Source organism: Bombina bombina, chromosome 6 (genome assembly GCF_027579735.1).
Source record: "Bombina bombina isolate aBomBom1 chromosome 6, aBomBom1.pri, whole genome shotgun sequence".
Classification (NCBI taxonomy): Eukaryota; Metazoa; Chordata; class Amphibia; order Anura; family Bombinatoridae; genus Bombina; species Bombina bombina.
The window spans coordinates 340245383-340270016 of record NC_069504.1 but is presented as its reverse complement, the minus strand read 5'-3'; the positions used below and the strand labels follow the sequence as shown (position 1 = coordinate 340270016).

Below are 24634 nucleotides of genomic sequence, written 5' to 3'. Positions count from 1 at the left end.
TCAAAAATAGTGAGATATCTTGCAGAGGGATGCAGCACTCTTAAAATTGCAAAGCTTCTGAAGCGTGATCATCGAACAATCAAGCGTTTCATTCAAAATAGTCAACAGGGTCGCAAGAAGCGTGTGGAAAAACCAAGGCGCAAAATAACTGCCCATGAACTGAGAAAAGTCAAGCGTGCAGCTGCCAAGATGCCACTTGCCACCAGTTTAGCCATATTTCAGAGCTGCAACATCACTGGAGTGCCCAAAAGCACAAGGTGTGCAATACTCAGAGACATGGCCAAGGTAAGAAAGGCTGAAAGACGACCACCACTGAACAAGACACACAAGCTGAAACGTCTGGGCCAAGAAATATCTCAAGACTGATTTTTCTAAGGTTTTATGGACTGATGAAATGAGAGTGAGTCTTGATGGGCCAGATGGATGGGCCCGTGGCTGGATTGGTAGGGCAGAGAGCTCCAGTCTGACTCAGACGCCAGCAAGGTGGAGGTGGAGTACTGGTTTGGGCTGGTATCATCAAAGATGAGCTTGTGGGGCCTTTTCGGGTTGAGGATGGAGTCAAGCTCAACTCCCAGTCCTACTGCCAGTTTCTGGAAGACACCTTCTTCAAGCAGTGGTACAGGAAGAAGTCTGCATCCTTCAAGAAAAACATGATTTTCATGCAGGACAATGCTCCATCACACGTGTCCAAGTACTCCACAGCGTGGCTGGCAAGAAAGGGTATAAAAGAAGAAAATCTAATGACATGGCCTCTTTGTTCACCTGATCTGAACCCCATTGAGAACCTGTGGTCCATCATCAAATGTGAGATTTACAAGGAGGGAAAACAGTACACCTCTCTGAACAGTGTCTGGGAGGCTGTGGTTGCTGCTGCACGCAATGTTGATGGTGAACAGATCAAAACACTGACAGAATCCATGGATGGCAGGCTTTTGAGTGTCCTTGCAAAGAAAGGTGGCTATATTGGTCACTGATTTGTTTTTGTTTTGTTTTTGAATGTCAGAAACGTATATTTGTGAATGTTGAGATGTTATATTGGTTTCACTGGTAAAAATAAATAATTGAAATGGGTATATATTTGTTTTTTGTTAAGTTGCCTAATAATTATGCACAGTAATAGTCACCTGCACACACAGATATCCCCCTAAAATAGCTAAAACTAAAAATAAACTAAAAACTACTTCCAAAAATATTCAGCTTTGATATTAATGAGTTTTTTTGGGTTCATTGAGAACATGGTTGTTGTTCAATAATAAAATTAATCCTCAAAAATACAACTTGCCTAATAATTCTGCACTCCCTGTATATACACTTCACTACACTGTCATTATACAAATATACACTTCACTACACTCTCATTGAACATATATACACTTCACTACACTGTTGTTATACATATATACACTTCACTACACTGTCGTTATACATATATAACTTCACTACACTGTCATTGAACATATATACACTTCATTACACTGTCATTATACATATATACACTTCAATTCACTGTCATGATACATATATACACTTCACTACGCTGTCATAATACATATATACACTTCACTACGCTGTCATTGAACATATATACATACTTTACTTCATTGTCATTATACATATATAAACTTCACTACGCTGGCATTATACAAATATACACTTCACTACACTGTCATTATACATATTGTATATACACCTCACTACACTGTCATTGAACATATATACACTTCAATACACTGTTATGAGTACACCTGAGCTTGGGAGGGGTGTTGTAACCAATGGTCAGTCTCCCTTTTTATTTTCTAAATACAAATCTACAGTTTGGTTTAGCACATCTTACAAAATAGAGTTTAAATACATCTTTGGGAGTGCTGCCAATGAGATCAAATAGTTACACAAAACAGGTGGTACTGACTCCCATCTACTTGCAAAGAAAGTAAACATTTTTAAATGCTGCAAAAAATTGTTTCCAAAAACACCTATGCTTTTAAATTTTTATATTGTTAACTTAAAAACTATACTTTCAGGGATCATTTCTATAGTTTGTGACTGGAGAAATATTTACGAAAGTGTCTACTTAGAATTGGTAGGAAAGTGTTAAGTGGACTTAGATTCTAAGGTAGATTTAGGGACAAATTCAGAACACTCCATTATAGCATTGAACTTACAATAGAATAAACAATAATATCCCCATAAAAAAAAAAATTCTGATGAGTGCAATCCCAAGCGCTCATGAATGCTATCCCAACATGCGCAGACCCAAAGGCCGAAATTTAAAGGGGTGCATAAAGTTTACAAAAATCTGTCTTAAAAATAAGGGCGGATCGTGGACTCTCCATGCCAGGAAAGAAAATAATTTATCAAGTAAGTATAAATTATGATTTCTTTCCAATGGCATGGAGAGTCCACAAATCCATTCAATTACTAGTGGGAACCAATACCAAAGCTAGAGTCCACAGAATGGAACGGGAAAGATACACAAGACAGGTGAACCTAAACAGAAGGCACCACCACTTGAAGAACTTCCCTCCCAAAAGAAACCTCAGCTGAGGCAAAAACATCAAATTTGAAAAATTTGGAAAAAGTATGCAATGATGATGAAGTGGCTGCCTTTCAAATCTGTTCCATAGAAGCATAATTTTTAAAGGCCCAAGAGGAAGTGACAGCCCTAGTGGAGTGAGCCATAATTTTCTATGGAGGCTGCTCTCCAGCTGTCTCATAAGCCAATCGAATAACACTTCTCAACCAGAAGAAGAGAGTAGAAAAAGTGGCCTTCTGACCTCTCCGTTTACCAGAAAAGACAACAAAAAGAGCAGAAGATTGATGAAAATCTTTTGTAGCCTGTAAATAGAAGCTTAAAGCACGCACAACATCCAGATTGTGCAATAACTGCTCCTTCTTAGAGCAAGGATTAGAACAAAATGAAGAAACAACCATTTTTTGTTAATATTGCATTCCGAGACCACCTTAGGTAGAAATCCTAATTTAGTACAGAGAACTGCCTTATCTGCATGAAGAATAATATAAGGAGAATCACACTGTAGAGCTGAAAGCTCCAAAGCTCTATGGGCAGAGGAAATTGCCAGCAGAAGCAAAACCTTCCAGGACAATCACTTGATATCAACAGAATGCATAGGATCAAATGGAGCCTGCTGCAGAACGTTAAGAACCAGATTAAAGGGACACTGTACCCAAATTTTTTCTTTTGTGATTCAGATAGAGCATGCAATTTTAAGCAACTTTCTAATTTACTTCTATTATCAATTTTTCTTCGTTCTCTTGATATCTTTATTTGAAAAAGAAGGCATCTAAGCTGAGGAGCCAGCAAATTTGTGGTTCAGAACCATGGACAGCAATTGTTTATTGGTGCTGCCCAATCAGCAAGGACAACCCAGGTTGTTCACCAAAAATGGGCCGGCATCTAAACTTAAATTCTTGCTTTTCAAATAAACATACCAAGAGAATGAAGAAAATTTGATAATAGGAGTACATTAGAAAGTTGCTTCAAATTGTATGCTCTATCTGAATCACAAAAGAAAAAATTTGGGTACAGTGTCCCTTTAAGATTTTAAGGAGGAGCAATTGACCTAAACACAGGCCTGATTCTAACCAAAGCCTGGACAAAAGATTGAATATCTGGCAAAATTGCCAGACGCTTCTGCAGAAGAATCAACAGAGCCGAAATCTGACCCTTTAGGGTACTGACTGATAAACCCTTCTCCAGGCCCTCCTAAAGAAAGGACAGAATATGGGGAATTCTCACCTGACTCCAAGAAAAACCCCTAGATCCACACCAATGAAGGTATTTACACCATACCTTATAATAAATCTTGCGAGTAACAGGCTTACGAGTCTGAATCATAGTCTCAATAACTTTGACAGAAAAACTTTGTCTTGACAAGACTAAGCATTCAATCTCCAAAAAAGTAAGCTTCAGAGACACTAAGTTCGGATGGAGGAAGGTACCCCGAAGTAGAAGATCCTTCCTCAGAGGAAATTTCCATGGGGGATATAACATCCTCACTAGGTCCGCAAACCAAGTCCTGTTAGAATCACTGAAGCCTGCTCCTGTTTGATATGAGCTATCACCCGAGGAAGGAGGGCAACCCGAGGAAACAGATAAACTAGACCGAAATTCCATGGCACTGCCAGGGTGTCCACCAGAGCTGCTTGAGGATCTCTTGGAAGCTTGGTATTTAGACAATATGCCATCAATTCCCACTTGAGGAGTAACATTGAGAAAACTTCCGGATGGAGAGCCCATTCCCTGGATGAAATGTCTGCCTGCTCAGATAATCTGCTTCCCAGTTGTCCACCCCTCACCCCTGGGATATGAATGGCAGAGAGATGACAATTGGGAGACTCTGCCCACTGAAGAATGTGAGTCACCTCCTTCATAGCTAACAAGCTCAGAGTTCCTCCTTAGTGGTTGATATATGCCACCAAAGTGATGTTGTCAGATTGAAATCTGATAAACTGGACTAAAGCTGATTCTAGAATATTTATAGGGAGGGCAGAATCCTCCTGAGTCCAAAGTCCCTGAGCTCTTAGGCACCCCCAAACTGCTCCCCAGCCTATCAGGCTGGCATCCGTGGTCACAATCTCCCAAGAAGATCTTAGGAAACAAGTGCCCTGAGACAAATGGTCCTGGGAGATTCACCAACACAGAGACATCCTTGTCTGAGAGTCTAAAACTATCCTCTGAGAGAGATCCGAGTGGTCTCTGTTCCATTGATTGAGCATACATAACTGTAGAGGTATCGGATGGAAGCGAGCAAATGGAATAATGTCCATGGATGCCTGCATGAGACCAATTACTTCCATGCAAACAGTCATCAATGGACAAACAGAGAACTGAAGAGAATGACAGGCCTCCAGAAGCTTGAGTTTTCTGACCTATGTCAAAAAAATCTACATAGATACTGAGTCTATGATTGTCCCCTGCAACATTCCCTGGTACTTGGCACCAAGGAACTTTTCCCTAGATTCAACTTCCACCCATGAGTGGAGAATAGCTAATAGTATGGAATCTTGTCAACTGAAAAGATGATGCCTGGACCAAGGTATTGTCCAGCTAAGGAGCCACCGCAATCCCTAGAGATCTGGCCACAGCCAAAAGAGCCCCTATAACCTTCGTAAAGATTCGAGGAGCAGTGGTGAGGCCAAAAGGCAGGCCTACAAATTGGAAATGTTGATCCAAAAAAGCGAACCTCGGGAACTTAAAATGTTCTTTGTGGATAGGCACATGAAGATACGCATCTTTTAGGTCTATATTGGTCATAAACTGACCCTCCTGAACTAGAGGGAGAATAGAATGAATAGTCTCCATTTTGAAGGACGGGACCTTGAGAAACTTGTTGAGAGACTTTAAGTCTAGAATGGGCTGAAAAGTTCCCTCCTTTATGGAAACTACAAAAGATTTAAATAAAATCCCTGACCCTATTCTGCTAGAGGAACTGGGATAATCACTCCCAGAGAGGACAAATTCCTTACGCAGTTTAAGAAGGCCTCTCCCTTTACCTGGTTTACAGATCATCTTGATAATAGGAATCTGTCCCTGGGGGGGGACAATACTTGAATGCTATCCTGTATCCCTAGGAGACTACATCCACTGTCCAAGGATCTGGAACGTCGTGAATCCAAGCCTGCTGAAAAAATGAAAGCCTGCCCTCTACCTGATCCAGAACTGGATCGGGGGCAGCCCCTTCATGATGACTTAGCCTCAGGGGAAGGCTTTCTGGATTCCTTACCCTTGTTCCAGGGATGGCTAGCTCTCCAAGAAGTCTTTTCTTGCTCAGATTTAGAAGACGAGGAAGATCTCTGTCCCTCGAAGTTACGAAAGGAACGAGAATTAGAAGTCTGATGACCCTTGGGTTTATTCTTCTTATCCAGTGGTAAAAAAACTCCCTTTCCACCAGTAACCATGGAAATGGTCTCTGCTAGACCAGGACCAAATAAAGTCTTACCCTTAAAAGGTAGAGACAGAAGCTTGGATTTAGCAGTCACATCCGCAGACAAAGACTTTAACCAAAGGCTCTGCGGGCTAATATAGTGAAACTAGAAATCTTGGCTCCCAGCCTAATAACTTGCATACTGGCATCACAGATAAAAGTATTAGCCAGCTTAGAGCAATACTAGCAACTGGTTGTCACTACAAACCCTGATGAAGAAATATCTTTCTTAAATAACCCTCCAGTTTCTTATCCATACATAGAAGAGGAACTATCCTTGAGAGGAATAGTAGTTCTCTTGGCTAAGGTAGATATAGTGCCCTCTACTCTAGGAACAGTGTGCCACAGATATCACACTGAATCAGCCACAGGAAAAATCTTTTTAAACACAGGAGATGGGTTAAAAGGAACACCTAGCTTCTCCAATTCCTGAGATATAATGTCAGACATTCGATCTGGAACAGGAAAAACTTCCACAGATTTAGGTTTCACATCAAAAACTCTATTCATTTTATTGGAAAAACAGAGTAACCAACCCTGGTTTTCTATATAGGGGTAGCAAAAATTTTGGAAGGTAAACAAAGACCACCTCGCCATCTTCCAACTGCTAAAAGCCACGAATACTCTTACTAAAGAGAATTACATGGACACATCATATCCCCAATCCTTGCTTGAAGGGAGAAGTACCCATTAAAGGATTAACAACTTGATTTCTTCAGACAGCTTCTTTGCACATAACCTACAATGTTTGCATACGAAGAGAGAAGCGCTCTACCAGGAACGAACAACAGCTCATCAGCTAGTTCTATGGCGATTTACCACCCGGAGGTAGCCTCTTTTAGACCAGTGTGCTTTTCACAGAGGAAAACTTTCCTGAAGTATATTAGTCTGATCCCGCCAAGTAAGGTCAGTCCAGCCCCAAAATACCAGGCAATTCTCCTCTGAACAAGGAACATGACAACCCCAGACGATCTTTTCGGCCTCCTATGGGCCTCGTCAGTGAGGTGCAGCCACATTCCTCTAAGCACACTGGGAAAAGGAGTCCACGTCTGGCTTCCCCCATCACCCATAGGGAGACTTCCCCAGGGTTATATTAATTTGCATACAAAGAGAGAAGAGCTCTACCAGGAATGACCAACAGCTCATTAGCTAGTTCTATGGCGATTTACAATGTTACATAGGCAAAGAATGACTGGGGATTGTGGGTAATGGGAGGATATTTGAAGCTTTGCTGGGGTGTTCTTTGCCTCCACCTGGTGGCCAGGAATTAAATTTCCACTAGTAATTGAATAGATTTGTGGACTCTCCATGCATTGAAAAGAAATCGTCTTTATTGTTTAACCTTTGTATCTTTCGTTAAAAAAAATACACAAAAATACTCTGCTCTCATGAATACCAAACAATTGCAAACAAAACACAGGTTTATAAAAAAAAAATGTGAAATATATGTGTGGCACAATTATTGGCACTCTGTTAGTCAATACTTGACATTGTCCTGCTGGAAGATCCACCCACAGCCTGTTTTGAGCTTTCTGGCAGAGGTGTTCTATTAATATCTGATGATATTTGATGCCATGTATCTCAACAAAATGTCCAGGTCTTTTGGCAGAAAAACAGCCCCAAAACATTAAAGAGCCACCACTAATTTGCTTTTTTATGGTATCTTTTATTGAAGAGTAAAACTAGGTAGGCTCATAAGAGCTCAGGAGTGTGCACATATCTTTAGTACTCTATGGCAGCAGTGTTTTGCAACATTGTATAACAATGCTACAAATTATGTTGAAAAACAGTGCTGCCATCGAGTACTAAACACAGGCACACTCCTGAGCTTTTATGAGCCAACCTAGTTTTACTCTTCAATAAAAGTTACCAAGAGAACAAAGCAAATTTAATAACAGAAATAAATTGGAAATGGAAAGTTGTTTGCAATTATATGCTCTATGTGAATAATGAAAGTTTAATTTTGACTTTACTGTCCCTTTAATGTGATGCAATTATCCTTTTTCATATTTAATATAATTTAAATCCATCAACTTTTTTTTTAAGACTGAAACAGATTAAGCCATAAAAATCCTATCACTGAAGTCCCCATCCCTATTCCAGTCTATCATGAAACTCTCAAGGCACCTTTTTTTCCATTTTATTTAAAAAAATATTTTTCAAGACCTTCATCCTGTTGAAAATGAATTTCCTTATTCCTTTAAATAATACAACAGTGAATCAATCACACATTTAAACTATGACCCATGTTTACAAATACAAGTTAACATAATAATATGTGTTCATAATTACAATTAAAGGGACATTATACTCAAATAATTCTAATATGCAGAATTTATCCATGTTGAAAATAATAATTTGGTCTGAATTATGTAGCAATAAGTAAAGCAAAAACTTTAAATTTAAACAAATTTTTCAGTATGGCTTTTGTACTTTGCCTTTGATTTATTGGTGCAGAGGTACAAGCCTCTGTAAGTATGACAAGAATGCATTTTGTCAGGACAAGAACATACACTATATAGCCAAAAGAATGTGAACGCCCCTACTAATTATTGAGTTCAGTTGCTTCAGCAGCAACCGGGTGCACAAAATCCAGCTCATAGCCGCAAAGTGATAAAGAAAGACTGTACAAAGGGTCGTACTGCCCCAGTCATCAATAAGTGTTATTATGGTAAAGTTGAGCAACAATAGCCCAGGATGCTTATATTTTGCTTCTGTATTGACTGTAAAAAGCCTGTAAAAATAAATGTGTTTATAGATAGCTTTTGCACTATATGAATTTAGAAAATCTAGATATTACTGAATGCTGACGCTGACTTTACATATGTAAGTTAGCTATATGAATTCAAGCACTAGAGCTTCACAAGGTTTGGACTACAGCTGGTAAGACTGTCAAACAATAGCAATGTTGTAAATTATGATCTTATAAAATTTTATAATTTTAACTCACAATATAGACACATTGGTCTACTGACCAATATCAATTGTGTTAGTACATTTTGAATTTATTAGTCACAAGTTAAAGTATGTAGTAATAAAAAGGTCAACCACATTATTGATCACATATTATCATAATCTGTATGCATGTGTATATGTCACTATGCTTGCACTTAGGTCAGTCAAGCAACTTTATTGAGGCAATAAGGTAAAAAGTAGAAATTAATGATTGGACACATAAAGATGTTTATCGTGGTCCCAATATTGTTATATACAAAGTGCATATCCAGAATTAACTAGAATTATGTCAAAAGATTTAGGGTGAATCACGCTATTAATGCTTGTATTATTTTATATTTAGACGTGTCACTGACATTAGGGCGCTTTTTGTAATTTTCCCCACTATATATGATTGTCATGATGTTAAAAATTACATTTCTGCTGAGTAGATGTGGTAACGCTGTCATCACTGTAGATAGATTGGCGTTGGTTATGTTTGGTGCAAGAAAACAAATAGGGGTGTGTTCTGATTCCACCGAAATACAGCTATATGATTGGTCTGACAACACACCTATTGAAGGGCCTCTAAGAATTTCTTCAATATAAGATTACCTGTTCTATTACAATATTACCATCAATGTATGTATAATGTGCATGTTTCGCTATCATGGATGAGCGTTTTTGGTACAAATAGATATCTGTGATAACAATTTTAAACATTTGTATCAAATAGAGGTTTATACCCGCTCTTATGAAGTTACTATTGGTAGATTGGTTCACCTGTACACACCCACCAAGAAAGGGGAGTGAACGTTCAAATGTTTGGTAGTGGCGGCAATAAAAAGCCGGTTTTAAATACATTTTAATATGCCTGATGAAACAGCCAGGAGAGCCGAGAAACGCATAGCAATTTTTAACCTGTACTAATTCATTTTTTGCTTGTAAACATTGTGCAATAAAAGTTTTAAGTTTGTTTTAACTAAACTTGAGCCTGGAGATTGAATACAAGCATACCACTACCAGACAGTCTATCTATTGGAGGGCCGCTGTATATCTCAGAAGAGCCAGAGAGAGCCAACTGGTCAGCTCTGATTGCCAGCCTGCTTCCACAAGCACACTGGTGTGCTGTGCTAAAGTGTGAGTACCCTGTGTACAAAGCATTTGGAGTGTGTGCTGACTTTATTCCAATCGATACACACATTTGTGCGCCTCTCTTTTTGTCTCCGCTTTTTCAGATGATACTCAAATCTACCTATCCACCCCTGCACTCTCTTCTTCTATCCTTTCCAGTATCTGCTTATCTGGCATTTCTTCTTGGATGGCCTCTCACCACCTAAAAAACATAATTTATGCTTACCTGATAAATTCCTTTCTTCTGTTGTGTGATCAGTCCACGGGTCATCATTACTTCTGGGATATAACTCCTCCCCAACAGGAAATGCAAGAGGATTCACCCAGCAGAGCTGCATATAGCTCCTCCCCCCTACGTCAGTCCCAGTCATTCGACCAAGAATCAACGAGAAAGGAGTAACCAAGGGTGAAGTGGTGACTGGAGTATAAATTAAAAGATATTTACCTGCCTTAAAACAGGGCGGGCCGTGGACTGATCACACAACAGAAGAAAGGAATTTATCAGGTAAGCATAAATTATGTTTTCTTCTGTTATGTGTGATCAGTCCACGGGTCATCATTACTTCTGGGATACCAATACCAAAGCAAAAGTACACGGATGACGGGAGGGATAGGCAGGCTCATTATATAGAAGGAACCACTGCCTGAAGAACCTTTCTCCCAAAAATAGCCTCCGAAGAAGCAAAAGTGTCAAATTTGTAAAATTTGGAAAAAGTATGAAGCGAAGACCAAGTTGCAGCCTTGCAAATCTGTTCAACAGAGGCCTCATTCTTAAAGGCCCAAGTGGAAGCCACAGCTCTAGTGGAGTGAGCTGTAATTCTTTCAGGAGGCTGCTGACCAGCAGTCTCATAGGCTAAACGTATTATGCTACGAAGCCAAAAAGAGAGAGAGGTAGCAGAAGCTTTTTGACCTCTCCTCTGTCCAGAATAAACGACAAACAGGGAAGAAGTTTGGCGAAAATCTTTAGTTGCCTGCAAGTAGAACTTGAGGGCACGAACTACATCCAGATTGTGTAGAAGACGTTCCTTCTTTGAAGAAGGATTTGGACACAAGGATGGAACAACAATCTCTTGATTGATATTCCTGTTAGTGACCACCTTAGGTAAGAACCCAGGTTTAGTACGCAGAACTACCTTGTCTGAGTGAAAAATCAGATAAGGAGAATCACAATGTAAGGCTGATAACTCAGAGACTCTTCGAGCCGAGGAAATAGCCATTAAAAACAGAACTTTCCAAGATAACAATTTTATATCAATGGAATGAAGGGGTTCAAATGGAACACCCTGTAAAACGTTAAGAACTAAGTTTAAACTCCATGGCGGAGCAACAGCTTTAAACACAGGCTTGATCCTAGCTAAAGCCTGACAAAAAGCCTGGACGTCTGGATTTTCTGACAGACGCCTGTGTAACAAGATGGACAGAGCTGAAATCTGTCCCTTTAATGAACTAGCTGATAAACCCTTTTCTAACCCTTCTTGTAGAAAAGACAATATCCTAGAGATCCTAACCTTACTCCAGGAGTAATGTTTGGATTCGCACCAGTATAGGTATTTACGCCATATTTTATGGTAAATCTTTCTGGTAACAGGCTTCCTAGCCTGTATCAGGGTATCAATAACCGACTCAGAAAAACCACGTTTTGATAAAATCAAACGTTCAATTTCCAAGCAGTCAGCTTCAGAGAAGTTAGATTTTGATGTTTGAATGGACCCTGTATCAGAAGGTCCTGTCTTAGAGGTAGAGACCAAGGCGGACAGGATGACATGTCCACTAGATCTGCATACCAAGTCCTGCGTGGCCATGCAGGCGCTATTAGAATCACTGATGCTCTCTCCTGCTTGATTTTGGCAATCAATCGAGGAAGCAGCGGAAAGGGTGGAAACACATAAGCCATCCCGAAGTTCCAAGGTGCTGTCAAAGCATCTATCAGAACCGCTCCCGGATCCCTGGATCTGGATCCGTAGCGAGGAAGTTTGGCGTTCTGGCGAGACGCCATGAGATCTATCTCTGGTTTGCCCCAACGTCGAAGTATTTGGGCAAAGACTTCCGGATGAAGTTCCCACTCCCCCGGATGAAAAGTCTGGCGACTCAAGAAATCCGCCTCCCAGTTCTCCACTCCCGGGATGTGGATTGCTGACAGGTGGCAAGAGTGAGACTCTGCCCAGCGAATTATCTTTGATACTTCCACCATTGCTAGGGAGCTTCTTGTCCCTCCCTGATGGTTGATGTAAGCTACAGTCGTGATGTTGTCCGACTGAAACCTGATGAACCCCCGAGTTGTTAATTGGGGCCAAGCTAGAAGGGCATTGAGAACTGCCCTCAATTCCAGAATGTTTATTGGAAGGAGACTCTCCTCCTGATTCCATAGTCCCTGAGCCTTTAGAGAATTCCAGACAGCGCCCCAACCTAGTAGGCTGGCGTCTGTTGTTACAATTGTCCAGTCTGGCCTGCTGAATGGCATCCCCCTGGACAGGTGTGGCCGATGAAGCCACCATAGAAGAGAATTTCTGGTCTCTTGATTCAGATTCAGAGTAGGGGACAAATCTGAGTAATCCCCATTCCACTGACTTAGCATGCATAATTGCAGAGGTCTGAGGTGTAGGCGTGCAAAAGGTACTATGTCCATTGCCGCTACCATTAAGCCGATCACCTCCATGCATTGAGCTACTGACGGGTGTTGAATGGAATGAAGGACACGGCATGCATTTTGAAGCTTTGTTAACCTGTCCTCTGTCAGGTAAATCTTCATTTCTACAGAATCTATAAGAGTCCCCAAGAATGGAACTCTTGTGAGAGGAAAAAGAGAACTCTTCTTTTCGTTCACTTTCCATCCATGCGACCTTAGAAATGCCAGAACTAACTCTGTATGAGACTTGGCAGTTTGAAAGCTTGAAGCTTGTATTAGAATGTCGTCTAGGTATGGAGCTACCGAAATCCCTCGCGGTCTTAGTACCGCCAGAAGGGCACCCAGAACCTTTGTGAAGATTCTTGGAGCCGTAGCCAATCCGAATGGAAGAGCTACAAACTGGTAGTGCCTGTCTAAGAAGGCAAACCTTAGATACCGGTGATGATCTTTGTGGATCGGTATGTGAAGGTAAGCATCCTTTAAATCCACTGTGGTCATGTACTGACCCTCTTGGATCATGGGTAAGATTGTCCGAATAGTTTCCATTTTGAACGATGGAACTCTTAGGAATTTGTTTAGAATCTTTAAATCTAAGATTGGCCTGAAAGTTCCCTCTTTTTTGGGAACCACAAACAGGTTTGAGTAGAACCCTTGTCCTTGTTCCGACCGCGGAACCGGATGGATCACTCCCATTATTAACAGATCTTGTACGCAGCGTAGAAACGCTTCTTTCTTTATCTGGTTTGTTGACAACCTTGACAGATGAAATCTCCCTCTTGGGGGAGATAATTTGAAGTCTAGAAGGTATCCCTGAGATATGATCTCTAGTGCCCAGGGATCCTGAACATCTCTTGCCCAGGCCTGGGCGAAGAGAGAGAGTCTGCCCCCCACTAGATCCGGTCCCGGATCGGGGGCTCTCGGTTCATGCTGTCTTTGGGGCAGCAGCAGGTTTCCTGGCCTGCTTGCTCTTGTTCCAGGACTGGTTAGGCTTCCAGCCTTGCCTGTAACGAGCAACAGTTCCTTCCTGTTTTGGTGCAGTGGAGGTTGATGCTGCTCCTGTTTTGAAGTTCCGAAAGGGACGAAAATTAGACTGTCTAGCCTTAGCTTTGGCTTTGTCTTGAGGTAGGGCGTGGCCCTTACCTCCTGTAATGTCAGCGATAATCTCTTTCAAACCGGGCCCAAATAAAGACTGCCCCTTGAAAGGTATATTAAGTAATTTGGACTTAGAAGTAACATCAGCTGACCAGGATTTTAGCCACAGCGCCCTACGTGCCTGTATGGCGAATCCTGAGTTCTTAGCCGTAAGTTTGGTTAAATGTACTACGGCCTCCGAAATGAAGGAATTAGCTAGTTTAAGGACTCTAAGCCTGTCCGTAATGTCGTCTAGCGTAGATGAACTAAGGTTCTCTTCAAGCGACTCAATCCAAAATGCTGCCGCAGCCGTAATCGGCGCGATACATGCAAGGGGTTGTAATATAAAACCTTGTTGAACAAACATTTTCTTAAGGTAACCCTCTAATTTTTTATCCATTGGATCTGAGAAAGCACAGCTATCCTCCACCGGGATAGTGGTACGCTTAGCTAAAGTAGAAACTGCTCCCTCCACCTTGGGGACCGTTTGCCATAAGTCCCGAGTGGTGGCGTCTATTGGAAACATCTTTCTAAATATTGGAGGGGGTGAGAACGGCACACCGGGTCTATCCCATTCCTTAGTAACAATTTCAGTTAGTCTCTTAGGTATAGGAAAAACGTCAGTACTCGCCGGTACCGCAAAGTATTTATCCAACCTACACAGTTTCTCTGGTATTGCAACGGTGTTACAATCGTTGAGAGCTGCTAAGACCTCCCCTAGTAATACACGGAGGTTCTCCAATTTAAATTTAAAATTTGAAATATCTGAGTCCAATCTGTTTGGATCAGAACCGTCACCCACAGAATGAAGCTCTCCGTCCTCATGCTCTGCGAGCTGTGACGCAGTATCAGACATGGCCCTAGCATTGTCAGCGCACTCTGTTCTCACCCCAGAGTGATCACGCTTGCCTCTTAGTTCTGGTAATTTAGACAAAACTTCAGTCATAACAGTAGCCATATCTTGTAATGTTATCTGTAATGGCCGCCCAGATGTACTAGGCGCCAAAATATCACGCACCTCCCGGGCGGGAGATGCAGGTACTGCCGCGTGAGGCGAGTTAGTCGGCATAACTCTCCCCTCGCTGTTTGGTGAAATTTGTTCACATTGTACAGATTGACTTTTATTTAAAGTAGCATCAATACAGTTAGTACATAAATTTCTATTGGGCTCCACCTTGGCATTGGAACAAATGACACAGATATCTTCCTCTGAGTCAGACATGTTTAACACACTAGCAAAAAAACTTACAACTTGGTTATAATCTTTTTTAGCAAAAAACGTACTGTGCCTCAAGGAGGTACTAACGATTAAATGACAGTTGAAATAATGAACTGAAAAACAGTTATAGCATCAAACTTTAAAACAACAAAACTTTTAGCAAAGGTTTGTTCCCATTAGTAAAATAACAATAATTAAATTTGACATAAAAAATACAAAGCAACGTTTTTATTCACAGTCACTATAAGAATTCTCACAGCTCTGCTGAGAGAATTTACCTCCCTTCAAAGAAGTTTGAAGACCCCTGAGATCTATCAGAGATGAACCGGATCATGCAGGAAATATAAAAGTAACTGACTGGTATTTTTTGATGCGTAGCAAAGAGCGCCAAAAACGGCCCCTCCCTCTCCCACACAGCAGTGAAGAGAAACGAAACTGTCACAATTAAAGCAAAAAAACTGCCAAGTGGAAAATAATGCCCAAATATTTATTCACACAGTACCTCAGCAATGTAAACGATTCTACATTCCAGCAAAAACGTTTAACATGATAAATAGTTATTAAAAAGGATTAGTGACCTTTAACAGAGTAGTTCCGGTGAAATACCATCCCCAGAATACTGAAGTGTATACATACATGTCATTTTAACGGTATGGCAGGATTTTCTCATCAATTCCATTCAGAAAATAAAAACTGCTACATACCTCAATGCAGATTCATCTGCCCGCTGTCCCCTGATCTGAAGCCTTTACCTCCCTCAGATGGCCGAGAACAGCAATATGATCTTAACTACTCCGGTTAAAATCATAGTAAAAAACTCTGACAGATTCTTCCTCAAACTCTGCCAGAGAAGTAATAACACGCTCCGGTGCTATTTTAAAATAACAAACTTTTGATTGAAGTCATAAAAACTAAGTATAATCACCATAGTCCTCTCACACATCCTATCTAGTCGTTGGGTGCAAGAGAATGACTGGGACTGACGTAGGGGGGAGGAGCTATATGCAGCTCTGCTGGGTGAATCCTCTTGCATTTCCTGTTGGGGAGGAGTTATATCCCAGAAGTAATGATGACCCGTGGACTGATCACACATAACAGAAGAAATCAACATGTCCAACACTGAGCTCCTTTTAATCCCCCCCTCTAAATTCTAGCCCGGTTTCTAACTTTTCAATCACTATTGATGACACCACTATCTCCCCATCACCCTAATTCCGCTACTTAGGAGTTACACTTGACTCCAATCTGTCCTTCATACCCCACATCCAATTGCTCTCTTCATTTTGTCCCAACCACCTACGCAATATCTCCAAAATTCGTCCATTTCTGAGTGCTGAAACTACTAAACAGCTAATCCACTCCCTGGTAATCTCCCGACTTGACTACTGTAATAACCTACTAACTGGCCTCCCTCTCTCCCCCCTCTCCTCTTCAATCCATCCTAAATGACTCTGCTAGGCTATTCCACCTCTCCCGACGCTCTGTATCTGCTGCACCTCTCTGCAAGTCCCTTCACTGCCTCCCCTTTCACATCAGAATTAAATTCAAAATTCTCACCCTGACGTACAAAGCCCTTACCTACCTGTCCTCACTCATCAACAAATAAACTCCAGTCTGCTCCCTAAGATCCAACAATGACCTACTCCTTGCATCTTCTACCATCACCTCCTCCCATGTTAGACTACAGGACTTCTCTCCTGCGGCACCAACATTACAGGACTTCTCTTGTGCTGCACCTAACATCATTCACACCTTTGCAGTCCCCCCATGGGAACAGGGCCCTCAATTCCCCCTGTATTTGTTTGTTTGTTAAACTTTGTCTGGTGTCTTTTATATTGTACTTTACTGTACTTTTATCTTTGAGCCCATGCACAGCATTGCGGAATCTGTTGGTGCTTTATATATAAAGAATTAATAATAATAATAGACAGTACATAAAAGCTTACTTCCGCCCAACCAGTAATTGACACCACTTGGATAAATATTTTCCATAACTTAGCATAATTATGAAATATTTGTGTAAGGCGTTTACACAAGTAAACATGTCAGGTTTACGCTCCATAGCTGGTATTTCCTTTTTTATTTTTCACAATAAAAGTTAGATTTGAACACTTTTTGCTTCCTTTTGGTGTCTTATGCTGATGCATTAGTTTTCCCATAATGTTAACAGAGTACATTTTTTTAGATTATATGCAGTTGATTAATTAGAATTAACTACAGAGAGTAGAATAGTTTGGGCACTTTAAGTGGGATGTCAATGGGGAAAATGTGTTCACCATATTGGTTAACCAGGGAATGTTTGCAGTTAAAGGGGTATTTACATCAGCTACTTTGGGTAATAGTGATGGTGAGCCCACATGGTTAGTAGTAGAGAGGAGATTGGGGTCATCCATTGAGGCTTCTAGCATTGTTAATGTTAACTACAGTACGGGATTCATGAAGTCATACAGGCTATTTGCAGTGGGGAGAGGTAGTGTTATGGTTAACTATTGATGAATTGATTTTGGATTTTGTTAGTCACAGGGGTTATTTGGGTAGGGGCAGGAGAGGTCATGGTTTTGATTAATTGTGGTAGGGGAGAGATAAGATCAGTATAGGTAGCTATGGTGTGGATGTGTATTTGTAGTGGAAAGAGGTCACAGTTAGAGCTGATTGGGAGAGAGTGGTTGTTGTTTTTTTTGTGGTTGGGGAAGTCAGAAATAGGGTTAACTACAGGAGGGAAGCATAGGTCAACCTTGAGAGTTACTTGCTGTTGGTCACAGTTAATGTTAATTGAGGTGATGTGATCACACAGCAAGGTGGAGTTTTTTTTAATGTATCCTTATTTGTGGTGGAGTTGGCTGGGGTTAGGGATTTACTGCAGCAAATGATAAGGAAATACATATTGTTAAAATATATATAAACTAAAAATAGTTTCAAAATATTATAGAATTCACTTATATAGCTCCAAATAAATTATAATTGTTTTCATCCAGTCTTTAACCTTGCATTTTATACATATTCTTAAAAAAATTCAATACAAATATTAATAAAAATAAAAAGATAAACTAAAATAAGTATAGTCTGAGAATAACCTCTGTAAGGCAAATATATGTGTAGAATTAAATGTTGTTTACTAGTATATAAAACATGTCACGCTGAGTATAAGTGAGCATGAAAATGCAATATAAATGCAAATGGCAGGCAGCACTTCAATGGAATGGCATCCATGTAGCTTTCCAATGACGTTTATAACATTCACGTACATGAAAGCAAAATTTCTCAAGTCAGCTTATTGTACACCATATGGCTAAAGAAGAACAGATGGGCAGAGTCGCACAGCTGATAGGAAGGGGAATTTCTGTATTGTGTTTCTGACCCACTGGGCCACAACAAACTCCCAAATGACCAAACTTCACAGATCTAAAAAAAAATCTAAAAAAAATGTTAAAAGTCTTTTTTTTTTTTTCTTTCTTTTTTTAATTTGTAGCAAAGAAAAAAAAGACATGAAAGAGACAGTAAACATATTGCAATTTCAAGACATTTCTGTTGTGTTGCTATAGAAAAACATATCAACCAAATATATACTATTTAAAAACAAATTAAAGGGACATGAAACCCAAAAAATTTCTTTCATGATTCAGATAGAGAATACAATTTTAAACACGTTTCTAATTTACTTCTATTATCTAATTTGTTTCATTCTCTTGGTAACATTTGTTGAAGGAGCAGCAATGCACTACTGGTTTCTAGCTGAATACATGAGTTAGCCAGTGACAATCGGTATATGTATGAAGCCACCAATAAGCAGCTAAAACCTAGGTTCTTCGCTGCTCCTGAGCTTATCTATATAAACCTTTCAGCAAAGGATAACAAGAGAAGGAAGACAATTAAATAATAGACGTAAATTGGAAAGTTGTTTAAAATTGTTTTCTCTATCTGAATCATGAAATATTTTTTTGGGGTTTCATGTCCCTTTAACATATTTTTTTAATAGCCAAACTCCACCCACCATTAGCCTTATTTGGAGGAGCCAATCTGGGCTTTAGTCTACAGACAACAAGGCTAAAGTTAGTATAAAGTACTCCTTTATGCAGTTGTTAGCAGTTAAAACCAATTAGTGAAAGATATGTAACAGAGTTAGCATTGAGAAGTAAGAAGGGTGCTTTTCATGTTCTGAAAAGTAGAAATTACTCTATTTCAAAGGTATATTACAGGAACAGGGGGCAAAATAAATAATTAAAATATATTGCAAATTTGTTTCATTCTGCAAAACTAAACATTTTATTTAAAAATCTCAAGGTATTTACTGTGTCTTTAAACTCCTCTTAAATATGAGCTGCAACTTCAAACACTCTCTCTTAATGCTGCCAGTGCAAATTTGAAAAACTTCAAGTACAGAATAGGGGTAAATTATCTAAATGAAACTATTGACAGAACTATGCTTTTGAATATCTGTGAGTAGTGAAAAAGTATTAGGGCTAGATTTATTATAGCTGGGGCATACAGGGGCGCGTATACGCGCCCCTATACGCCTCAGCTCGCCTGTGGCGGGGCGAAATTACCCACAGGTATTTGGCATTACACACAAGCGCAATTTTGCGCTCGTGTGCAATCCCGCCCCCTGCCCGCGCACAGCCAATCACATGCGGGCAGGAGCTGTCCATCTCCTCGGTTGGACTCGACCGAGGAGATTGAATTTCGCCAGTTTAGAGGTGGCGAAGAGTTTAGAGAAGCAGCGGTCTGGTGACCGCTGCTTGATAAATCACGGTCAGCAAGTTCTTGTGAGAACTTGCTGCCGTAGGGGCTTGATAAATCTAGCCCTTAGTAGAATTTAAAACTAGTATGATAAGAACAGCAAAGTTAAAGGGACAGGAAACACACATTTTTTTTCTTTCATGATTTAGAAAGAGCATCTCATTTTAAACAACTTTCTAATTTACTTCTATTATCTAATGTGCTTCATTCTCTTGATATACTTTACTGAAAATCATATCTAGAGAGGCTTAGTAGCTGCTGATTGGTTGCTGCATATAGATGCCTCGTGTGATTGGCTCACCCATGTGCATTGCAATTTCTTCAACAAAGGATATCTAAAGAATGAAGCAAAATAGATAATATAAGTAAATTGGAATGTTGTTTAAAATTGTATTCTCTAATTGAATCATGAAAGAAATTTTTGGGGTTTAGTGTCCCTTTAATTAATCTTAGAAACAATTTTACTGAATAGTAGAAACATATTTAATATGTAGAGCATAATACTTTGCTTAATACTATTAAAGATTATAGAGTATTTGTATACAGCCACCATTTTTGTTCCTTTAAGGGACAGTAAACACTGAAAATAATATTACCTACATTTTTTTATTGCCCCCATACGAAACGAAGCGTATCACTGCTTCACAATTCAGACTCCGTCTTGTGTGACTTATCTGGCAATCCAAAGTGTATCTTGACCGTTGAAAATGGCCGTGAATTTCCTCCCCATCATTTCTTCTCCAATCAGAGGATTCGATCACAACCAATCAAATCCAACTCCACGGTAAAACTTGATGTGAACGCGCCCGCAGATTGCGCATGCATGTCCGAAAATTGCACATGTGCTTTTTCTTCCTAGTCAATTTCTTTACTTGGAACCTTGTTTCAGAGCTAATAACATTTTATGTGATAGTACCTGCGCAAACAGATTGCGCATAACGGCACCGAATAAGAGTACACACTCAAAATGTTTATAAATTCATAATATACTTTGAGAAAATTGCAATCAATTCATATTTATTGTATTTTAATATATAAATTTGAAAGGGTGCATTGCTCAAAACATGTTTAATGTAAATTAATGTATCTTCATTTATTTATAATATTGTTCTTTAATTTTAATATTATTATATTACAACAAAATTATTTAAAACTTGAATAGCATTATTAAAATTACTTATATCATAGTGCTGTTGATAAATTATACTGACTTCAAATCACGAAATACTATTTTTCATTGCTAATCATATTTAAATTGATCAATATAGACATTATTTTGCAGTGAAGATAGCATATTTATATCTGTCTTTGCAAAACAACACTTATATTGTAAAGGGAGAGGCAAAGTTATCAATTACTAGTATTTCTAGTTTTATACAGCACTGGGCGGGAAGTAAAACAATATAATATCGTTGCGCTTCGTAAAACTTTCCTCTGCACTTTTAACCTGTGAGTATAGCGACAATGCGCATGCGCATTCAACAGCGACCGGCATAGTGACGTCACTGTCAATATCATGCACAGACGGAAAAAAAAAAAAATTTGAATGAAGGAAGAGGGAGGAGGAGTTTGGAGGCCATTTTGATTGGAAAAAGAAAAGACCAACAGTGAAACATTTGATCGATAACACATAAGGATGGGTAAGCATAGTAGGCTGCATTGTGATTAAAATTATACATTAATTTATAATTGATTCAATGGTTATTGGCGTTGACTGTCCCTTTTTAATAGAATAAAATAGAAATATGTTTATTGTTTAATGTTTAGTTTTATTTAAGAACAGCACAAATCTGTGTAAATTTAAGGCATCCCAATTAAAATAAAAAATAGAATTAAAAATATGCTCAATGGGTTAATGCAGAAAAAGTGTAGTAGTTCATAAGAACCTATACGACACAATAGAATAAAATATTGCAGTTTCAAATATCTATTTAAAGTGAAGGTAAAGTTTTACCTATCCGTATACACTAATGCATTAGTCATATTTTAAATTACTAAATCGCTAACTTTTTTTCCTCAAAGGATTTTATAATTATATAATAAATAAGTTTTATTTTTCCCTTCCGTTTTGTTTCTTACTCCTCCCAACAGCCATTTCCTTATTATAGAGACAATGACGTATAGAGCGTTCCCACTCGCTCTATACGTGTCACCAAAGCACATTCACAAACAATAAAGCCTATTACGTATAACGGCAATTCAATAAAAAATATAAATAGTCATGCGCAAAATCTCATGTTAGCGCACGTGAAGATGTGGGGGTAAATTTACTATTTTGCTGACGGACATGATACGATGTAGCGTATTATGTCCGCCACACATCGATAAATGCATACGCTGTCGGCATTTATCATTGCACCAGCAGTTCTGGTGAACTGCTGGTGCAATACCGCCCCCTGCAATACCGCTAGCAGGGGATGTCAATCAGCCCGATCATATTCGATCTGGTTGAATGCTGTCCGCCACCTTAGAGGTGCTGTCCGCCACCTCTTAACTTCCGCTTCAGGCACAACTGAAGCAGAGTGGGTCGGAAGCAGCAGCCACTGCTTTATAAATCGACCCCCTAGCATAAAGTGTAAGGGTAAAAGTTGCACCAAATACAGCATAAATACATTAAAATAAACTATTGTGTGTGTGTCTAACTGTCTATATATATAGTTTATATATAGGGGCCTATCTATCAAGCTCCGAACGGAGCTTGACGGCCCGTGTTTCTGGCGAGTCTTCAGACTCACCAGAAACAGCAGTTATGAAGCAGCGGACACAAAGACTGCTGCTCCATAACCCTGTCCGTCTGCTCTGAGCAGGCGGACAGGAATCACCGTAATTCAACCCGATCGAGTACGATCGGGTTGATTGACACCCCCCTGATTGGCCGCGAGTCTGCTGGGGGCGGCGTTGCACCAGCAGCTCTTGTGAGCTACTGGTGCAATGCTGAATACGGAGAGCGTATTGCTCTGCACATTCAGCGATGTCTTGCAGACCTGATCCACACTGTCGGATCAGGTCCGCAAGACATTTGTTAAATAGGCCCCAAAGTCTTTCACACATGGCTTCTCCATTTTGGCTTTATTTTTGTTAAATAAATCATGACACGGTGTAATATGTCACATGTTATTGTTTATCTGAGGTTGTATTTACCTAATTTTAAGACCTGCTAAGGACCAGATGCTTTTTATTATGCCCTGATACGTAAAATTATTAAATTGTAATATTTTTTATTATGTTTTACTGTAAATATTTTATGTTCCAATGTTCTTTGTATTTCTAAACAGATCTCTCTCTTATTATATATATATATATATATATATATATATATATATATATATATATATATATATATATATATATATATATATATATATATATCTTATGTATGATTTTAATTAAGATGTTTGGGTATTTGGGTATCAGGGTGTGTATTTAATTATGCACTATTTTAAACAAATTGTGGACATTGAAAAATTGTATTGTAAATATGACCGTGTATAATCATGCACTAATCATGTATTATTTTAAACTAATTATGGACATTGAGAAACTGTATTGTGAATATGCCTGTATGTGCGATAACATGCCCATATTGCTGATTACACCAATAAGGACTCAAGTAACATGAGGGGTTAGTAACCACGCCGCAGCAGCCCATTGCTACTGGGCGTGTTGTGTTTACATTTCGTGTACCCAGACACGTAGCAGGAAGGGGCAGAGCTTATACGGCTTCATATAGCAAGGGGATCCTCAGATGAACTATACATTACATACAGCGTCTTGAAGAAGTTTGCTAAGGCCAAACGAAATGCGTAGACAGGATGGTCTACGGAGCCCTGGAGGAACGCACTGGAATGGAGGGGCGGGTGACCCCTAGCCTGGGACCTATGAGATGTGAGAAGAGGTGGGTTATGGGGGGAGCCTATATAAGGGGGGTAGCCCAGCAAAAGAGCGCGAAATCCCTTTGCAAGATACATGTGGGTAGAAGCTGTGTGTCTTGCACGTACCTTGCAAAGAGATGTCAGCGCTCCAGGACCTGTTGGCCTCTGTCACGGCCTTGGCTAACGCCAGAGGCTCCGGATGGGTGCAGCAACAGCTTGCTGCGATGGGTTCCGTGCCCAGGGGGAGTCAAGAGGCGTCGTCGAGAGGGAGAGCAGCACGGCCCTCTGGGGGGAGGCCTGCCAGGAGGGCCCGCCCGCCGGAGCGTCTTAGCCCAGAGATCAACAGCAGGCCCAGGACGCAGGGGCCATGCCAGAAGAGGAGGAGCAGCGCGAGAGTGGCGGCGGCAGCGGCCGCAATGGAGGATGAAGTGCAGCAAGTTGGAGGCAGAAGAGAAGTGGTAACGGTGGCGGAGGTGCACCAGTCGGGCAGCGGGGCCGGAGCAGCAGAAGGGGCCCAGCGGACAGGAAGACGGAGTGGGAGGAGCCAGATGACAGAGGAGTCGCGGAGGCCAGGGACAGTGGTAGCGGGTAAAGTACCAGGTGCTGGAGTGTGGCGGTGTGAAGTGAGGGGTGTGGCGGTAGCGGAGGCTGGGATCAAGGAGGCAAGTGTGTTGGAGGCGGGGGCCAGGGAACGGCCATGAAAGGGGATATGGGGTAATGAAGGGGAGATGGGAGGGGAGGGTCCTGCTGCGGCATATAAAGGAATAGGGCATCTGAGATGGTGGGGCCCGTGCGGGGATAAGCACGGGCGGGACAAAAGGAGATAAAAGTGGGGGAAAGGGGGTTACATGGCCTGGGGATGAAGGCCTTTAGCGATGGGGAGGAGGTAAAAGTAATTAGGTCCAAAGGGGGGCAATTTAGTTAGGTAGTTTTGGGGTAGCTGGCCTGCTTAACAGGTGTATAGGATTGGAAGTTGATAGGTAGTTGTGGGGTCCAGGTAGGGGCATACCTTGTTATAGTAGACAAGGAAGGGGTG

At 40.4% G+C, this 24634-nt stretch overlaps 1 pseudogene; it reads left to right on the top strand.

Annotated features, from left to right (window-relative positions):
* The first annotated feature begins 2005 nt into the window (after window positions 1-2005).
* Window positions 2006-2141, top strand: LOC128665309 (uncharacterized; annotated as a pseudogene).
* Window positions 2142-24634: the final 22493 nt, after the last annotated feature.